Below are 17535 nucleotides of genomic sequence, written 5' to 3' on the forward strand. Positions count from 1 at the left end.
GGCCCCCTCAAGGATTGAACTCACACCCCTGGGTTTAGCAGGCCAATGCTCAAACCACTGAGCTATCCCTCCTATAAAAGGAGAGGAAATCTCACCATGTGATTGATACACCAGGGATCTTGCTGCCCCAAACACCTCTGCTCCCGCCACTTGGTAAGATCAGGGGTGGGAACCCTGCCCTAAAGTGAGCCATTGTCTATTTAGAAAAGCTGCTAAGCGAGGACTGGGCTGGAAGGGAAAGGGCGTGGGAGGCGGGAGCAGGAATAGATGGTCTGGGAGCAGGGATGCCGGGGATTGGGGCAGGGAGAGGATTTGCCAGAGGACTATGAGAAGACAGGGAGGGTTGGGATGAAGTGAGATAGTGGGGATGTGAGTGGAGATATAGCAGGAGCTGAACAATGCAGCTGCATTGGCGCAAGCTTCTCAAACAAATTCAACCTGAAACAGAGACCAAAGCAGGGAAATTTCAGCCCAGTTAGTTTGACAAAGTCATGACAACGGGGGATTACAATAGGAAGTGTTAGACAGCCTTAATATTACCCAGGGTGCCGCTCCACTTATATTAAAAGGATGGAGAGAAAGCAGGAGCATTTTCCCATCAGGCGACATCCAGAAACACTAAAGCTAGGACATCCATGTGAGGGTACTGGGACGTTAAGGTTCCCTCAGCAACAGGGACCTGCCCTCATTGCATAGAGCAGGGATTTTCCGTGACTGTTGACTCTGTTAAATTGACAGTTGAGCAAACATCATGCAACGGGGCTGAGCTAATGTTGGCTCCGGAGCCCACCCAGCATCCCACAGCTCACCGACCCTCAGGGGCCAGCTGCTCCCGGAGCTATAGACCTTAGAGATGGAGAAGAACGATCAGGTCCACTTATCAGGTCCACAAGCAGTGCAAGCTTGTCCACAGAGCCATCTCATGGCCCTGAGAGCTCAGAGCATCGTGTGATGGTCCCACAACAACCCCCAGCCCCAGTGAGCCCACAAGCAATACCCCAACACCCTTCCTTGACTCCTACCCCTCATGCATCCATAGCACCCCCTTCCTGAGCCTCCTGAACTCACAGGCCAACACGTGTTTGTTTTTCTAGTCACGTCAGTTCTCCAGGCCTAACTCCTTAATACTGGTACGTGGGAAACTGCTTGGTCCACAATGGGCCAATCTGACCCTGGCTGGAGCACAAACAGCAGCTGATTTGATCGTGCAACACACAGTCCCTATCACCGAGGCCTGTAGTGATGCTGTATGACAGAAGTCTTGATGACAATGAGAGGAAATACAAGCTCTGCCTTGCCCTGCTAACCCCATCCCCAGGCTGTTCAGCAGAGTTGCTGTGTGAGTCTGGTGGGGATCTGCGGAGCAAATGGAGATCCGAGCCTCCAAGAGAGGATAGGAGAAGGGCGGTGTTGAGATCAGTTTTCTTTCCTGCTCTGGTTGCCCCTCTGGTCTGACCCCTCCCCAGATCCTAATCAACCAGCCTGGGCTTTCTCTTATGTGCTCCTCTGCCAGATGTTCCTACAGCCTGGGGTAACTGAGAGAATGCCTTGCCAACATTTCCTGCACTGCGAAATCTACAAAAGGCTTGTGCTCTTCTACTCTGGGAGGGCTGGTGCCTTGGACGCGTTCTGGAGAGTTTGGTAGGTTTATTTTAGTGCTATTCCACTCTGCAGAGTTGCTGGTCTCCACAGCCTGTATTTGCCAGAATCAGCCGCTGCAACACGTAAACTTCTTGACGCCTCTCCCCAAGCCCCGGACCTGCTGCGGTGCCTCAGCCCCAACCCAGCCTGGCCCAGGCCTGCCTCTCCCGGGTGCTGCTGTGGGGAGACAGAGCTGGGGGGGGGAGTCCTTGCTCCCCACCCCTGAGCCCCTCATCCCCGGCCCCACCCCTGAGCCCACACCCCCAGCCAGAGCCCTCACCCCCTGCACCCCAACCCTCTGCACCAGCCCTGAGCCCCCTCCCACACTCCGAACACGGTATGGGAAGCTCCACGGGCACAGAGGGAGCTGCCAGGCCCAGAGTGTGTGGGAGCCCCCCGGGCGCAGATGGACAGATGCTATTCAGTACCTTTATCAATGTTCTGGAAGAATATATAAAATTGCTGGTAAAATTTGTGGATGACAAATTGATGGGGCGGTGAATAAGGACAGGTCGGTTCTGGGTCACATGGGAACAGGATGGATTTGATTTAAATCAAAAGGCGGGATAGCTCAGTGGCTTGAGCATTGGTCTGCTAAACCCAGGGTTGTGAGTTCAATCCTTGAGGGGGGCAACTTAGGGATCTGGGGCAAAATCAATACTTGGTCCTGCTAGTGAAGGCAGGGGGCTGGACTCGATGACCTTTCAAGGTCCCTTCCAGTTCTAGGAGATGGGATGGGAAAATCATGATTTAAATCACTAATCAGGAAGACTCGATTTAATCATGGATTTCTACATAAAAGTGCATTCTTGTTGGTTGTTATAACCTTAATACATAGTCTTCACAACTCAGAGATAGATGTAGGTTTCATTTTTAGAAGGTACACGCTATACATTTTTAAAGAGTAATTTATTTTGAAATCCTTTCAGATTAGTTTTGCAGCTATATCAGAAAATGAATGATTGTTTGGTTATTTCATTTACCAAAGGTAATTGAAGCAGATATTCATGAAGTCATTGGGAGGTGAACTATCTCCAGTTCAACAGGTTAATCATTAATATTTGGAGGATTTTCTTGCCCAGGCTGTATTAGGAGGAGAACGTCACCAGACAGACATTTAAATTGTTTTATTTAACTAAAACAACAACGTTATGTATTCTGGACTTTTTTCTTCAACAGCAAACATATAATATTTTAACAAAACAAGCACATGTCCCTCGCTTCTCACATTTATCTCCAGACTTCTTCTCCTTGTCCAGACCTATTCCGCCCCCAACAATCTTATATTCATTGAACTTTTTGAAACTTTGCACTTTTAGAGAGAGGTAAGGGATTGACTGTGTACGCAAATTTGCAGAGGGACAATACAGTTGAGGTCTGTTATTTCTCACCTCTCTGTATGTTATTTTATTTAAAAACATTTTTGCTGTTAACAAGCATGTTATCTCTGGAGACACAAATCCACAGTTTGAGAACTGCAAAACTAAGCATCTCTGATGGTATCTTCTAGACTGAGCACTGAGTCCCATTGGGTAGATACGAAGATTAACCTAAATAATCTATACAGAAGTCTGTGGAATGCCATAAAATTGGGTCCCTAATCCATGAACTATTGGAACTCATTTACAAAACTTTTCTTAAGCGTTACATGAATATATTGTCTCATACTATAGAATTAGAATTTAAAATCCCTATTCCATGGGGAGATATCTTTGAGCTATAATGTATCTTAATTAAAACTATCTTTAGATAGGTTTTGTCCTCAAAAAGCATTTTATCAAAAAAATCCGATTTAAATGAAAAAAATCAATTTTTTTAAAAATATCATTGATTTTTATCCACCCTGCATGGGAAACAGGGACATTTGAACAATACAGACAAAAGCAAGGTCATACATCTGGGACCAAAAAATATGGATCATGCCTGGGGGAGGGGAGCCTGCACCCTGAAAAGCAGTGACTCTGAAAAGGACGTCAGGGGTCATGTGGAAACCAACTGGCCACATGCTCCTAGTGCAATGCTGTGGATAAGAAAGCAAACACGATCCTTGAATGTGTAGTGTAATGTTGGGTAGGGAGATGGCACCAACTGCATGACGTTAGTGAGACCGCTACCGGCTACTGTGTCCAGTTCTGGTGTCAGCCCTCTGAGATAAGAAGGAGTTTTTAAAATGTATTAGGAACAGAAAGAATCCTGACAATGGTACAGTCCATTACTAGATGGAAGTGGTAGAATTATCAATAATAATGCAGAAAAGGCAGACGTGTTCACTAAATATTTCCGTTCTGTATTTGGGAAAAAACAGCTGATACAGTCTCATCAAATGGTGATGATAATGGTCTTTCCAAGGTGGAACAGACTGTTTAGCATAAGTAGTTAACACATATTTCAAGAGACCATTCAATTTGAAGTGGCCTGCTAAACAACAACACTGCATGCTACTAAAGTTAGACATTTTTAAATTATCCGGTCCAGAGAACTTGCAACCAAGAGTTTTAAAAGAGCTGGCTGAGGAGCTGACTGGAGTGTTAATGTTAATTTTCAATAAGTGAGAGCACTGGGGAAGTTCCCGACAACTGGAAGAAAGCTATTGTTGTGGTAATTTTTAAAAGAGGTAAATGGGATAACCCAGGTAATTATTGCCTGTCAATCTCACATCAAATCTGGCCAAGATGATAGAGCGGCTGATATGGAACTCCGTCAATAAAGAATTAAAGGAGGGCAATGTAATTGATGCCAGTCAACATGGTTTAAGGAAAATAGAGCCTGTCAAACTAACTTGATATCTTATAAAGATAATAGTGTTGACATAATACACTTAGACTTCTGTAAGGTGTTTGATTTGGTTCCACATGACATTTTGATTAAAAAACTATAACGCTATAAAATTAAGGTAGCACCTATTAAATGGATTACAAAACTGGCTCACTGATAGCTCTCAACATGTAACTGTGAATGGGGATTCCTTGTCAAGCAGGTGTGTTTCCAGTGGGATCCAGCACAGATCTGTTCTTGGCCCAATGCTATGGAACACTTTTATCAATGACCTGGAAAACATACAATCATCACAGATAAAGTTTGCAGATGACACAAAAATTGGGGAGTGGTAAATAATGAAGAGGGCAGGTCACTGATTCAGAGCCATCTGGATCCCTTGGTAAACTGGGTGCAAACAAACAATATGCATTTTAATACGGCTTAACGTAAATGAATACATCAAGGAACAAAGAATATAGGCCAGACTTACAACATGGGGACTCTCTCCTGGGAAACAACGACTTTGACAAGATTGGGGGTCCTGGTGGATAACCAGCTGAACATGAGTTCCCACTATGATGTTGTGCCCCAAAGAGCTAAGGCACTCCTGGGATGCATAAACAGGGGAATCTTGCATGGGAGGGAGCAGAGAGGGTATTTTACCTCTGTATTTGGCACTGGGGAGGCTGCAACTGGAATCCTGTGTCCAGTTCTGGTGTCCACAATTCAAGAAGGATGTTGATACATTGGAGAGGATCCCCACAGTTCCTCTGTGCACTGACAGTGGCGAGGGAAGTGAATGATCTTCAGCACACGAGAGAACGGAGGTTCTGCTATAATTAAGTAATCACTTGTTTGTCTTTTGCTGCACTAAGACCTGTCCTGCTGCCGTCTGCGTATATCCCAGGACAGCTTCTCGCTCAGGCCGCTCCAGAGAGACTATCAGCCCTATCAGCCATAATTAAACACGACGGTATTCTGCAGTGCTGGCCTAGAACCCAACAGCTCACAGCAGGCTGTGGGGTCACAGGAATCCATAGTGTTCATAGAATCATAGAATATCAGGGTTGGAAGGGACCTCAGGAGGTCATCTAGTCCAAACCCCTGCTCAAAGCAGGACCAATCCCCAACTAAATCATGTTGTTCTGCATAATAGAGCCTGCCATCCCAACAGTTACACTGGTCAGACAGACCTTTGCAGGGCTGTGAAGGAAGGTGGTGTCAGAGCTGGAGAAAGCAGGAGAGAGGGGAAGGAAACAATGTGAAAGAGCTTGACATGCCCAGAGAAAACAATGTATGTGGTTCTCCTATCTTTGCAAAAGCAAGTCTATGGAAACCATTCTGCCTGGCAAGGTAGACCTGACTCCGAAACCCACATGTTCCCCATCCACCACAACTTCCTTTAACCCTTCTCTGACTGCACTGCACAGGCAGGCACCTCCTACAGCGGGTGTATTGCATCCAGGAGCAGCGGAAGCTTCCTATCAGTGTGTGTTGTGTGCGGGGGGGAAAATAAGCACCTGAACCCTGGCCCCACCCCCTGCCCCACCCCTGCTCCCTGCGACCCCATCCTCACGCCACCCCTCCCACAAGGGCCAACCCCCACACCACCCCTTCCCCCTGCAGCCACACCCCCATCCCACCTCTTCTCCCTGAGGCCACACCCCCTCTCCCTCGCTTGTCCTTACGGCGGGTAAAAAGGGGGAGGGCATAGCCCATTGTCCCCCGATTCCCCCACCACCACCTGTTCCAGTGCCCCTGATTGCACCCTGACACTACTGATGAGCTCAAAGCTTGTGACCGCATGGTCCCTGGCCCCTTGGCCATAATGAAAATTGACCACGAAAACTGACCCTTTTTGTCTTCTATTAATAAGCCACTCTCTAGTACATAACAGCTCTCTGCCTCCCTCACCATCACTGTATCAAGCCTATATCACAATGCCAGATAAAAGTTACACAGGCAGTCCTCATGCTGGCATTTCCCATCTTTTGAGTGCTTGACTTTGCAACCTTAATATAATAATTTGTGTGTGTGTGTGTAATTTCCTAGGCTTTTAAAAAAGCAAACAGGGAAACACTGTGTGGCCTCATACTGACACCAGGATGGGCCATTCACAGGACTGGAACGTTTACACCCAACACACAGCCCTCTGCCACCTGAGCTAAGATAACAGCTGTAGCTTGTCATTCCCTGCATGGAGCAGCACTAGGAGAAGATGAAATGCACTTTGCCGGGAGCTCACAGATGTTTGCTGACAGCAGAGGAATGGAGAGACTCAGGGGAGTTGGGTTCCTCTCCTCCTTGGAAAGGAGTGTGCTCTAGTGGGCAGACTCTTCTGGCCCTTTCCCTCCAACCCGTCCCTCTCCCAGTCCTGTCTCTTCCCTGCCCCTGGCTTCTCGCCTAGCCAGCCCTAGTCTCCACTCCTCAGGCGTCTCAGCCCAGTCCCAGTTTCATTCCCCAGCCAGCCCTAGTCTCCCCCTTGGGGCCCTGTCACCACTACAGCGCCTCCTTCTGGCCATGTTTGGGGATTAGCTCCGCCAGGCCGATACCCCTTCCTGCCGTTGCTCTCTGTCACTCTCAGTCTCGCTCTCTTGGGACTCATCTGCTCCCGCTTCGTGGCTTGACCCTCTGGGCCAGGTCCCTGTAGTCCTCTCCTTCCAGGGGATGGTGCGTGTATCTAGGTCTGTCAGGACCCACTGTCCCAGGCAGTCTTCCCTTTCACTGCCCATTAATGGCACCACAGCCAGCGGCTGGAAGGGGAATCCAGACCCCGCTCTCTACGCTGGGTTCCAGCCCAGGGACCCTACATCTGCACAGTCCTGACCCTTACTGCTGTATCCCTGGGCTACCTCCCACCTTGTCTTCGCTCACCCTGAGTGTGCCTGCAGCCTCTCTCTCTGCAGCCCTCTTCTGCTCTTTGCTACTGGGCTTTCTACAGGCCCCTCCTATCCCTGGGCAGCTGAGCCTCATCTTTAATTAGTTCTCATTGCTCCCTGGCTCCTCCTCCAGGTGCAGCCTAGGTGGTTAATTGGCCCCTTGGGCCCCCATAACCTCTTCAGGTCTTGTGTGGGGTAGACACCCCATCCCAGGCCCCACCACCCCAGTCTCCAGCCCAGCCAGTCCAAGTTCCTCCCAGATCCTCATGTGGTCTGTCTCTCTACCCCGTTGGCTTGGCCCCCAGTTATCCTCCTCATCCCCATTCCCCTCCCTCCCACTCCCAGTCTCTCTCCCGGGGCTCCTCACCCAAGCTCTGTCTCCCACATCCACCCTGTCCCTGGTTCCTTGTCTCGGCCTCTTTGTCCAGCCAGTCCCTGTTCTCCCTGATCAGATCTGTCTCCCCTCACCCACAACCCCATTTCCTTCCCTAACACATGGGTTCCCAGTCTCCTTGCCCAGCCACTCCTAGTCTCCCTCTGCCCCTAGCCCATACCTAACCCCCTCAGCTCCCAGTCCCAGTTACTCTCCCCGCCCCCACCCCCAGTCTGCCAGCCCAGGTTCCTTGTGCCAATCTATTCCTGCCTCCCCACAATCTGACTCTTGTCCCCTCAGTGCTCACGAGTGGTACAGTCCCTTCCTCCTTCATGCGGCCTGGATGCCAGCAGGGGGTCATCGAGAGCACAGGAGGGACAGAGCACAGTGCCCAGCTCCCGTCTGCAGCAGCCAGGCGCAGCAATTGCAGGGAAAGTCCCATTTGGCCCCAGGATGTGGGGCTCAGTCATTCTGTGGGGCTGGTGCACACAGTCTGCTCACCACTAGGAGCGGTGAGGAGACAGAGCATGCTCAGTGTGGCCGGAATCTTCGGAGACGATCTGCAAAGCTCAAAGACGTCTCTGCTAAGCGTGGGCAAACTGTAATTTTCCAAAGGCTTATCACTTGGCCACATTTGGGTGGATATTCACTGGGGCAGACAAAGGCACGAGGGCCCCTCTCCTGCTCCAAAGCATGGGGCGAGGGGAATGTTTTTCAAAGGAAGTTTTTTAACATGGCAAAACAATGTATTTTTTTCCTAGCCTTATTCTTGGAAATGGTTCAGCCGTTTTGGCTGAAACTAAAAATAAGTAAATAAGTAGCGGTCTGAGGCAGACATTCAGCATGGAAAATTTCAGTCTGAACAGTTAGAGCTTGGCAATGTTTTAAGCAAGTAAAAATAGGGTATTACTGTGGGAAATGTCAGGCAACCTTAATAATCAGCAGCGCTCGCCGCTCCAAATAATGCCATTCTATAAATCACGGGTATCCCCTCTCCATGAACACTATGTGCCATTCTAGCCATCCCGGCTCCAAAAGGATAGAGCATGAATTTGGGGGATTTGGAGGCTCCCTATGGAGAGGAACTGTAGAGATTGGACCATTTACTTCAGAGAGGAGACAAATAAGAAGGGACTTGATAAAGGTACAAATACTAATGAATGGGAGAGAAGCTAATTTGTGTGCCTAGATCTGTCCTGACACCTGATAGAAGGAAGAGGGACTATTCAATTAAAATGAAAGGCAGCACATTTAAAACTGGGACCAGGAAATGCTTTTCCACCCAATGCAAGGTTAGTCTGTGGAACTCACTACCACAAGATATTAGTGAGGGAAAGAGCTGGCAAGTTTGAAAAAAGGATTGGACTTTTATATGCAGAATGAGAACATCCAGATTTCATTGCTGAAAGCTACAGAGAGCTTTTTCCCTGTGGGCAGCATCTGATCCCAGCCACAATCAGAGACAGGATACAGAGTAGATGGGCCATTGATCTGAAAACAATGAAGCAATCTTCCCATGCTCCATTAGACCATAGTCTCTGCCTTGCCATTCCTAGTTGGGTTCTGCTATCCTGTTTATTCGAAATCCCAGGATCTTGTTCCAGAAGTCAGAGAACAAGAACTAACCCAAGTCAGCATTTACTTCACGCAACAAGGAACATGAAACTTCCTACTGCGAGGACTTGGAGGTGCCGACAAACCAAGCGTGTGGTGACTGCTCCACAGACACCGCTGTCCATCTCAATTTGGTACTTTTCTGGCCCCTGTCACTGTGATATCGGAGCATCTCACCATCTTTACTGTATTAACTCTCACAGCACTGTGGGGGGTTGGGCGGTGCTCTTGTCCCCATTTTACTAACGGGGAAGGGAGGCACATAGAGACATAAGTGACTTGCCCAAGGTAAGAGGACGGCTATAGCAGAGCAGGAACTGAATCCAGGTCTCCCAAGGCCAGCACATGAACCACTGCACCATCCTTCCTCTCCCAAACATCCCCTCCCCCCCAGATGGGACAAGGACCCCCCATCCCTAGCTTAGCCTAGTCACTAGGCTGTGAAGCATAGAGCAGGGAATGCCATTTCACTGCCACAGAGTCAGCACATGCAACTCATTTGAACAAGGACTTTGAGAATTCCACTCCCCTGGGCATGGCCCTGTTGGCAGAGGGGCACCGACACCAATGCTCCATGGGGAACCTTGTTAAACTCCTCGCATCTTCTCTGTGAAATCCCCTGCTGTTGTCTTAGGAGCCTGACAGGCGTCCCTCTAATGAGCTTTGAAGTGGGGAGGGGGAGAGAAAAATCTCTCCATTTGTCATTTGACCTTTACATATTTCCCAGGTGGAATAACAGATATGTCCCAAATTTAATCCATGACTTGAGGTCAGAGGTCACAGCCCGTCAGCAAAGCCGTTTTGTCAGTAATTCCCTGAGGTCTGTGACATTCTTGGCAGATATACTGCACCTCTCGTTCTCTGCTGCTGCCAGAGGACGGCACATCCCAGCCGATGGCAGAAGGGGCTCCTGAGAGGTTCAATAAGGCCTGTGCTGATTTTGGATGCTCCTGTGCCATCCATAACCATTTATTGCCTCCCAAACAATGCATTTGGCCTCACTACACTCCTATGGGGTCGGGAATTTATTCCTGTTTTACAATGGAAAAATGGAGGCAAAAGAGGCAACGTTACTTGCCCGAGGTTGCATAGTGACTCTGTGGCAGAGGACAGACACCTACCGCTGGCCCATGCCAGTCGACTCGGGATCATGGGGCTAATTGCGGTGTAGTCATTCAGGCGCGGGCTTCAGCCCAAGCTCTGGGACCCTCCCACCTCGCAGGGTCCTAGAACTTGGCCTCCAGCCTGAGCCCAAACACTGCAATTAAACAGCCCCTTAGCCCAAGTCAGCTGGCACGGGCCAGCTGTGGGTTTTTAAACACAATGTAGACATTACCCTTCATCTCCACTCCAATGTCTTGCGCTCAAGGCAGTCATTTAGGGGATGAGATCATACGGTACCTTGTTAAAACTTTACACAAATGCTCAGAGATTCACAGAGCTTAAGTCAGAATGGCCCCGATCATGAGCCTGACCCTCCAGTGATTCCTGCATCAGGCCCAGTTACAGGGTATCCTTTAGAAAGATATCCAGGTCTTGATGGAAAGACATCCAGTGATGGAGAATCCACCTCAGCTCTGGGTAAGCGGTGCCAGGGTTGATTACCCTCACCATTAAAAAGTTGTGCCTTATTTTTAGTCTGAATGTAACTAACTTCAGTTTCCAGCCACTGGATCTCATTAGGCCTTTGTCTGCTAGACCGAAGAGCCCTCTGCTATCAGAAACATCTCCTCGTGTAGGTGCTCACAGACCATGATCAAGTCACCTCTTCGTTAAGGTTAACCTTCTCTTGGGCCATTAAACGGACTGAGCTTCCTAAGTCTCACTCTGGGGAAGGTTTTCCTGACTCAAACATTCTTGTAGCTCTTTTCAACATCCTATTTGCAGTGTGGACTCCAGAACTGGATACAGTATCAAGTAACAATCTCGTTAATGCCATATGCAGAGGTAATAACATCTCCCTACTCATATTCCTTGGCTGATTCAGCCAACACTTGTGGATGATCTCTCTTAGCGTCACACTGGGAGCTCATGTTTCCACTAAGTCCTTTTCAGAATCACTGCTTGTCCCCCATCCTATGTATATGAGACTTGTATTCTTTGTTCCTAGATGTACAACCATACATGACTGTATTAAAACACGTGCTGTTCAGATGTACCTAGTTTACCAAGCGATCCCGATTGCTCTGTAGAACTGGCCTGTGTTTATCACTATTCCCCATCCCATGATTTTTATGTCACCTGCAAATGTTACCAGCAATGATTTTATATTTTCTGCAAGATCATTGAGCTAGATATTCAATAGCACTGGGTTGAGAACAGAACCTTGTGGGATCTCACTAGAAATACCTCCACTGGAGGATGATTCCTCATTCACAATGACCTTTTGAGATCTATCAGTTAGCCAGTTTCTAATCTATCTACTATGTAGCCCTGTGGCCTGGAGCTCTCAGGGGAAGGAGCTCTCTGCTGACATCTATTAATGAACCGGAGGAAAAAATTGAATTAGCCAGACTTCATTTGCATGGGTGACACCTAGTACTGCCAACCTCAAGAGATCAAAAACCATGAGTCAGACCCCCCCAAAAATTTATGAATGGCTCAAAAAATCTCAAGGTTTTTTACACAGATGATATTGTGGGTTTTCTGACAGACCCAGACCAGTGGGGTTCAGGAGTCTGGTAGAGGGCAAATATACTGGTCACTGGATGAGTAGTTTTCTGTTCCCTGAGTGACCAGAGCAGGGGCTGCACTAGAGTAATCAGGAACCTGCTAGAACCAGTTCAGGCAGGCAGACTAATTAGGATACCTGGAGCCAATTAAGAAGAAGCTGCTAGAATCAATTAAGGCAGGCTAATCAGGGCACCTGGGTTTTAAAAGGAGCTCACTTCAGTTTGTGGTGTGAGTGTGAGGAGTTAGGAGGATGTGCTGCTGGAGGACTGAGGAGTACAGGTGTTATCAGACACCAGGAGGAAGGTCCTGTGGTGAGAATAAGGAAGGTGTTTGGAGGAGGCCATGGGGAAGTAGCCCAGGGAGTTGTAGCTGTCATGCAGCTGTTACAGGAGTAGAGGGCAGGCCCAGGTTCCCCCCAAACCTCCCAATTGACCTGGACTGCGGGTTCTTCCAGAGGGGAAGGTCGCTGGGCTGTTCCCCCAACCCACCTGGTGAATCTCTGAGGCAAGAAAATCTGCCAATAAGCGCAGGACCCACCAAGATAGAGGAGGAACTTTGTCACAGTTTTTACCTGTCTTTTGAGGAAAGACCCTCCTGCCCATCCCCAGTGTGTGAGTGACAATGTCTTGCCCCCAATCCCAATGTTAGTGGGTGAGGTGATTTTTGTCCCTGCTGCAGATCTCACCCCACATCTGCCTATCCCTTGCCCAGCAATTAATTCTGCTTCCCCAGCCCCTCCCCTTAGCTCAGCCTCTCCCCTTCCCCCCCCCCCCACACTTCTGCTCCTCTTGGAGCTCTTCACCCCTTTCTTCCAGGCCTCCCCATTTCCAGATGGGGTGGCAGTTTCAGGGGCTCTTCACCCCCCTCTGCCCTGTTCAAGGTCAAGGGCTGCAGAGGGGAGGAGCAGAGATACCTTCTGGGAGTGGGGAAGGAGGGTGCAGGGCTGCCCTGAACTGCTGGGCTCTTTAGCTCCTTCATCACCCTCCCTCCTCTGGGAACAGCTTGGGGCTGTGTGGGGGATGGGGACTCTCCCTGCAGCGGGTTGGTTACTCTGCCCCCGAAAGATAGGCTTCCTGCTTCATTTGCCCATCAAATGGCTCAAACTGGCTAGAAGATTGGAACTTCTGACGTCCTTGTGACACTGGCTCCAGCCGCAGCCAATCCTGTCACTCATGAAGGAATTATGGGAGTTGGCCAGACGGGACACCTGCTGTGCCAGTGTGGGCATGTTGATTACTTTGCTTCAAATTCACTGATGTTTTTCTGGAGCAACCCCACAGGACTGGGCCCTCTCTGACCCCCTCCTCTCCCCTCCCTTCCCCTCTTCTTAAACTCTGTCATATCCATGGTCACTTTCTTTTGGAAGGGCAGGGGCCTCAGGTTCAGATTTTTCCTGGGCCCCCCCAAAACCTCTGTTGCCAGCCCCTGCCCTAATGGCGATCTCTGTCCTTCCTCCTTCCATTTCTTCTCTCCTCTCCCCACCTTGCCTCTCTGGCTAGCCTTGTCCTGCCCCTGGCATCACCTGGGGAGACTGTGCAGCCCGGTGCTCACACCAGCACACCTTACGCACCTGGTGCCCAAAAGAGTGAGCCCAGCACTGGCCGTGCTCACCTACCTGAGCAATGTGGAGACCAGCCTCTCTGCTCAGACTTTAGAATCATTTTATTCTTTCACCTAGAAAGGAGCGTAATCTCTGGCAAGTCCAGTGTACCGGTACAATCGGGCCAAAAAAGAATTTGCAGAGCAGCTAGCAAAAGACTCAAATACTAACAGCAAAAAAAGAAAAGTTAAGTACATCCGAAGCAGGAAGCCTGCCAAAAAGTCAGTGCAGCCACTGAACGATCGAGGTGCTAAAGGAGCACTCAAGGAAGACAAGGCTGTGGCAGAGAAATTAAATGAATTCTTTGCATCAGTCTTCACTGCAGAGAATACGAGGGAGATTCCCACACCTGAACCATTCTTTTTAAGTGACCAATCTGAAGAGCTATCCCAGACTGAGGTGTCAGAAGAGTCCTAGAACAATTTTTGTCCTTCTTGTAACAAACTCTTATGTACTTAAACTGTTATCATGTCCCCTCTCAGTCTTCTCTTCTCCAGACTAAACAAACCCACTTCTTTCAATCTTCCCTCATAGGTCATGTTTTCTAGACCTTTCATCATTTTTTGTTGCTCTTCTCTGGACTTTCTCCAATTTGTCCACATCTTTCCTGAAATGTGGTGCCCAGAACTGGACACAATACTCCAGCAGAGGCCTAATCAGCGCAGGGTAGAACAGAAGAATAACTTCTCATGTTTTGCTTACAACACTCCTGCTAATACATCCCAGAATGATGTTTGCTTTTTTTTGCAACTGCGTTACACTGACTCACGTTTAGCTTGTGATCCACTGTGACCCCCAGATCCCTTTCCACAGTACGGGTACCCCTTCCTAGGCAGTCATTTCCCATTTCGTAAGTGTGCAATTGATTGTTCCTTCCTAAGTGGAGTACTTTGCATTTGTCCATATTGAATTTCATCCTATTGACTTCAGACCATTTCTCCTGTTTGTCCAGATCATTTTGAATTTTAACCCTTCAAAGCACTTTCAACCCCTCCCAACTTGGTATTGTCTGCAGACGTCATAAGTGCACTCTCTATGCCACTGTCTAAATCACTGATGAAGATATTGAACAAAACCAGATCCAGAGCTGGTGCCTGAAGGACCCCACTTGCTATGCCCTTTCAGCTTGACTGTGAACCACAGAGAACTACTATCTTAGAACAGTTTGACCCATCACTCTGGCCCTGTGTAAATGTCTGGGACCTTGAGAGTTGGGGGTACCCAGCTGGCACCTCTGTGGACTTGCCGTGCCAGTGCCCTACGGCAGTCCAGTGTCCCTGCCCCACACAGGGCTGAGAGCAGGATTACGGGTGAGGAGCCTCAGCCAGACACATAGTCCCTCCAAGCAGCCCTCCACCCTCTGACCCTCACAGTTTGGGCAAATGGCCTTTGTGCAGGGCCTGTTTCTATGTGCCCTAGGCGGCAGCGCTCCTCCTCTGAGCATTCGGCGGCGGGGGTCCTTCCGCTCTGCGTCTTCAGGGCACTTCGGCGGCGGGTCCTGGAGTGAGTGAAGGACCTGCTGCCAAATTTCCACCGAAGACCCAAAGCGGAAGGACCCCCTGCCGTCGAATTTCCGCCTGGAGCGGCAAAATCCTGCCCCGCAAATCCTGCCACCCTAGGCGACCGCCTAGGGTCACCTAGTGGAAGCGCCGGCCCTGGACCCTCACATCAGCCCCTTCCCTGGGCTAGGCAGCACGGCAAGGCTGGTGAGGCCCCAGCAGAGGTGGGAGGGAGAGCGAAGGGCAGGTGGGCTGGGGCAGACATCTGCATAGCTGCACCCTGGTTAGAGGTCACTAAACTGTCAGCTAATGGCCTCCATGGGAACAGAGAGCAGCAGCCTGAAACTCCAGCTCTGTGGCCTGGTGGCCCAGCTCCAATTCAAATCCCCGTGAGCCTCAGCTCCTGCCCACACGCCAGGCCCTAGAGCTGCAGGAGAGACCCTGCTCCCAAGGCAAGGAAACTAGCTTTGGGGCTGCCCGGGCCAAGGCCTGGCTGCAGCAGGTCGCAGATTTTCTCAGCGTTGCCCATTGCTCCTCAGTGGGCTGGGCTAGTAGGGAGCAGGCCCTCCAGACCCCACGTCCACACCAACAGTCTAGCCAGAGAACGTGGGTGCCCCAGGACAAGGGCTGCTCTGCAGCTCTCCCAGTGCTGGCCCGGCAGGGGCCGCTGCCACGCCTGCCAGCAAGGAACAGGTGGGAAGTGGAATAGTGGAACCAGGTGAGGCGGCCAAGTGGGGGTGGAGGGAGGAGTGCTCACAGAGGGGTGATGGAGCCTGACGGAGGGTCAGATGGGCGACGGAGCCTGCCCCGGGGGTACGACTGCTTGTGGGGAGGATGGTGCCCTCTCTGTGGCACTGCCCCCCCTTTCCCTCCACACCTACTCTGTGTTGTTTCTGGATCAGGGCCACAGGAGGCAGCTTGGCCCAGTGGTCAGCGCACGGAGCGGGTGCTGTGAGGGCAGGGGGTCTGGCCCTGGTTCTGGCATGGAACAATTGTGTGACCTCGAGCCGGTGACTGATCCAGTCTGCGTTCCCGATCCCTCAGCCTGGTGATGGAGCCCCTGCCACCAGTGGGTCTCTCCAGCAGATGGCAGAGCTGAGGCTGGGTTGAACCACTCCCTATCAGACCCCGGCTTCTGGCTTTGTTCTGTGGCTGGCTGGAACGGGAAGGCCGAGAGCAGGCACAGAAAAGGGCTGTGAAGCCGGCGGAGTTAATATGGCTTGCAATGAACAGTCAGCCCCCCTCCATGGCTAGGTGGGCCAGAGCCTGCGAGTCAGACGATGACCCTCAGATGGGGGCACCTGCTCCGGGAAACATCTGGTTATCGCTGGGAGGGGAGAGTGGGTGGGAAGGGGGAATCGGGGTCCCTTGGAGCTCTAGGTGCCGTGCGAGATCATGGGCGATCACAGATTGCAGTTATTGACAGGTCATCCTGAAGGTCAGAGTCTGCAATTCATCACTGGCACTTCCCCTCCTCCTGGAAGCACGGGGAGAAATTAATCAGCGGAGAACAAATGCAGATCAGGGGCCTTGAGCAGGGAGGGAGGTTTCGGGGAGAGGCGTATCTGCTCCACACCAGGAGCAACGGAAGGCAGCCGGCCCACCTAGCTGGCGTTTTAGAGTAGGGGTCTGCATTACCCTCCCTACTGGAGCAGGCAGGGGAGTGGGGAGCACACAAGAGTGGCTGGGCCCTTGAGGAGCTCTCAGTGCAGATGGGGCAGTGAGGGAAGGACCCCAACTTGCTCTGGTTTCAGTCACAGGCCACCCCCTAGGGAGCCTACCCAGTTTGGGCAAATGGCCTTTGTGCAGGGCCTGTTTCTATGTGCCGTGGAGCTGTCCACTCAGCCAACTGATCATAGCTGAGCTCAGGGCTAAGGCAAGCATAGGGGTTCATTAGCCTCCTGAAAAAACGCATAATTAATGTACAGCTAGAATCATCAGCTCCCGGTGTTGGCAACCCAGCCTGGTGTGCAGCTCGGGGGCTTGCGCCGGCACAGAGAGAGCAGCACCGATCACTGGGAACTAGAGGCAGGCCAGCTTCTCCCCACAAAGAGCTTGGCCATGGAATGCAGCCCACGGAAGTATCTGCAACAGCTTGTCACCACAGCTGGGTGATGTGTCCTGGGCATGGAAGAATCAGGACATGTCTGCTGGGAGGGCTTCCCATTCACCTGTTGGCTGTGTGACTGGTCACCTAGGTCACCTGCTACGGCATCTGCCCATGATTGGATGATTCATAGATTCCAAGGCCAGAAGGGACCACTATGATCATCAAGTCTGACCCTCTAGATAGCACAGGCCATAGAACCCCCCCCCCCCCCCCAACAATTCCTAGAACAGGAATTGCTTTTGGCCACAGCATCACACTGAGAGCTCATCTTCAGCTGATTATCCACCACGATCCCTAGATTTTTGTCAGCCGCATCCGCATCCTGTACGTATGGCCTATGTTCTTTGTTCCTATACCTTTATATTTAGCCATATCAAAACGCTTTACCA

Source organism: Trachemys scripta, chromosome 21 (assembly GCF_013100865.1).
Source record: "Trachemys scripta elegans isolate TJP31775 chromosome 21, CAS_Tse_1.0, whole genome shotgun sequence".
Taxonomy (NCBI): Eukaryota; Metazoa; Chordata; order Testudines; family Emydidae; genus Trachemys; species Trachemys scripta.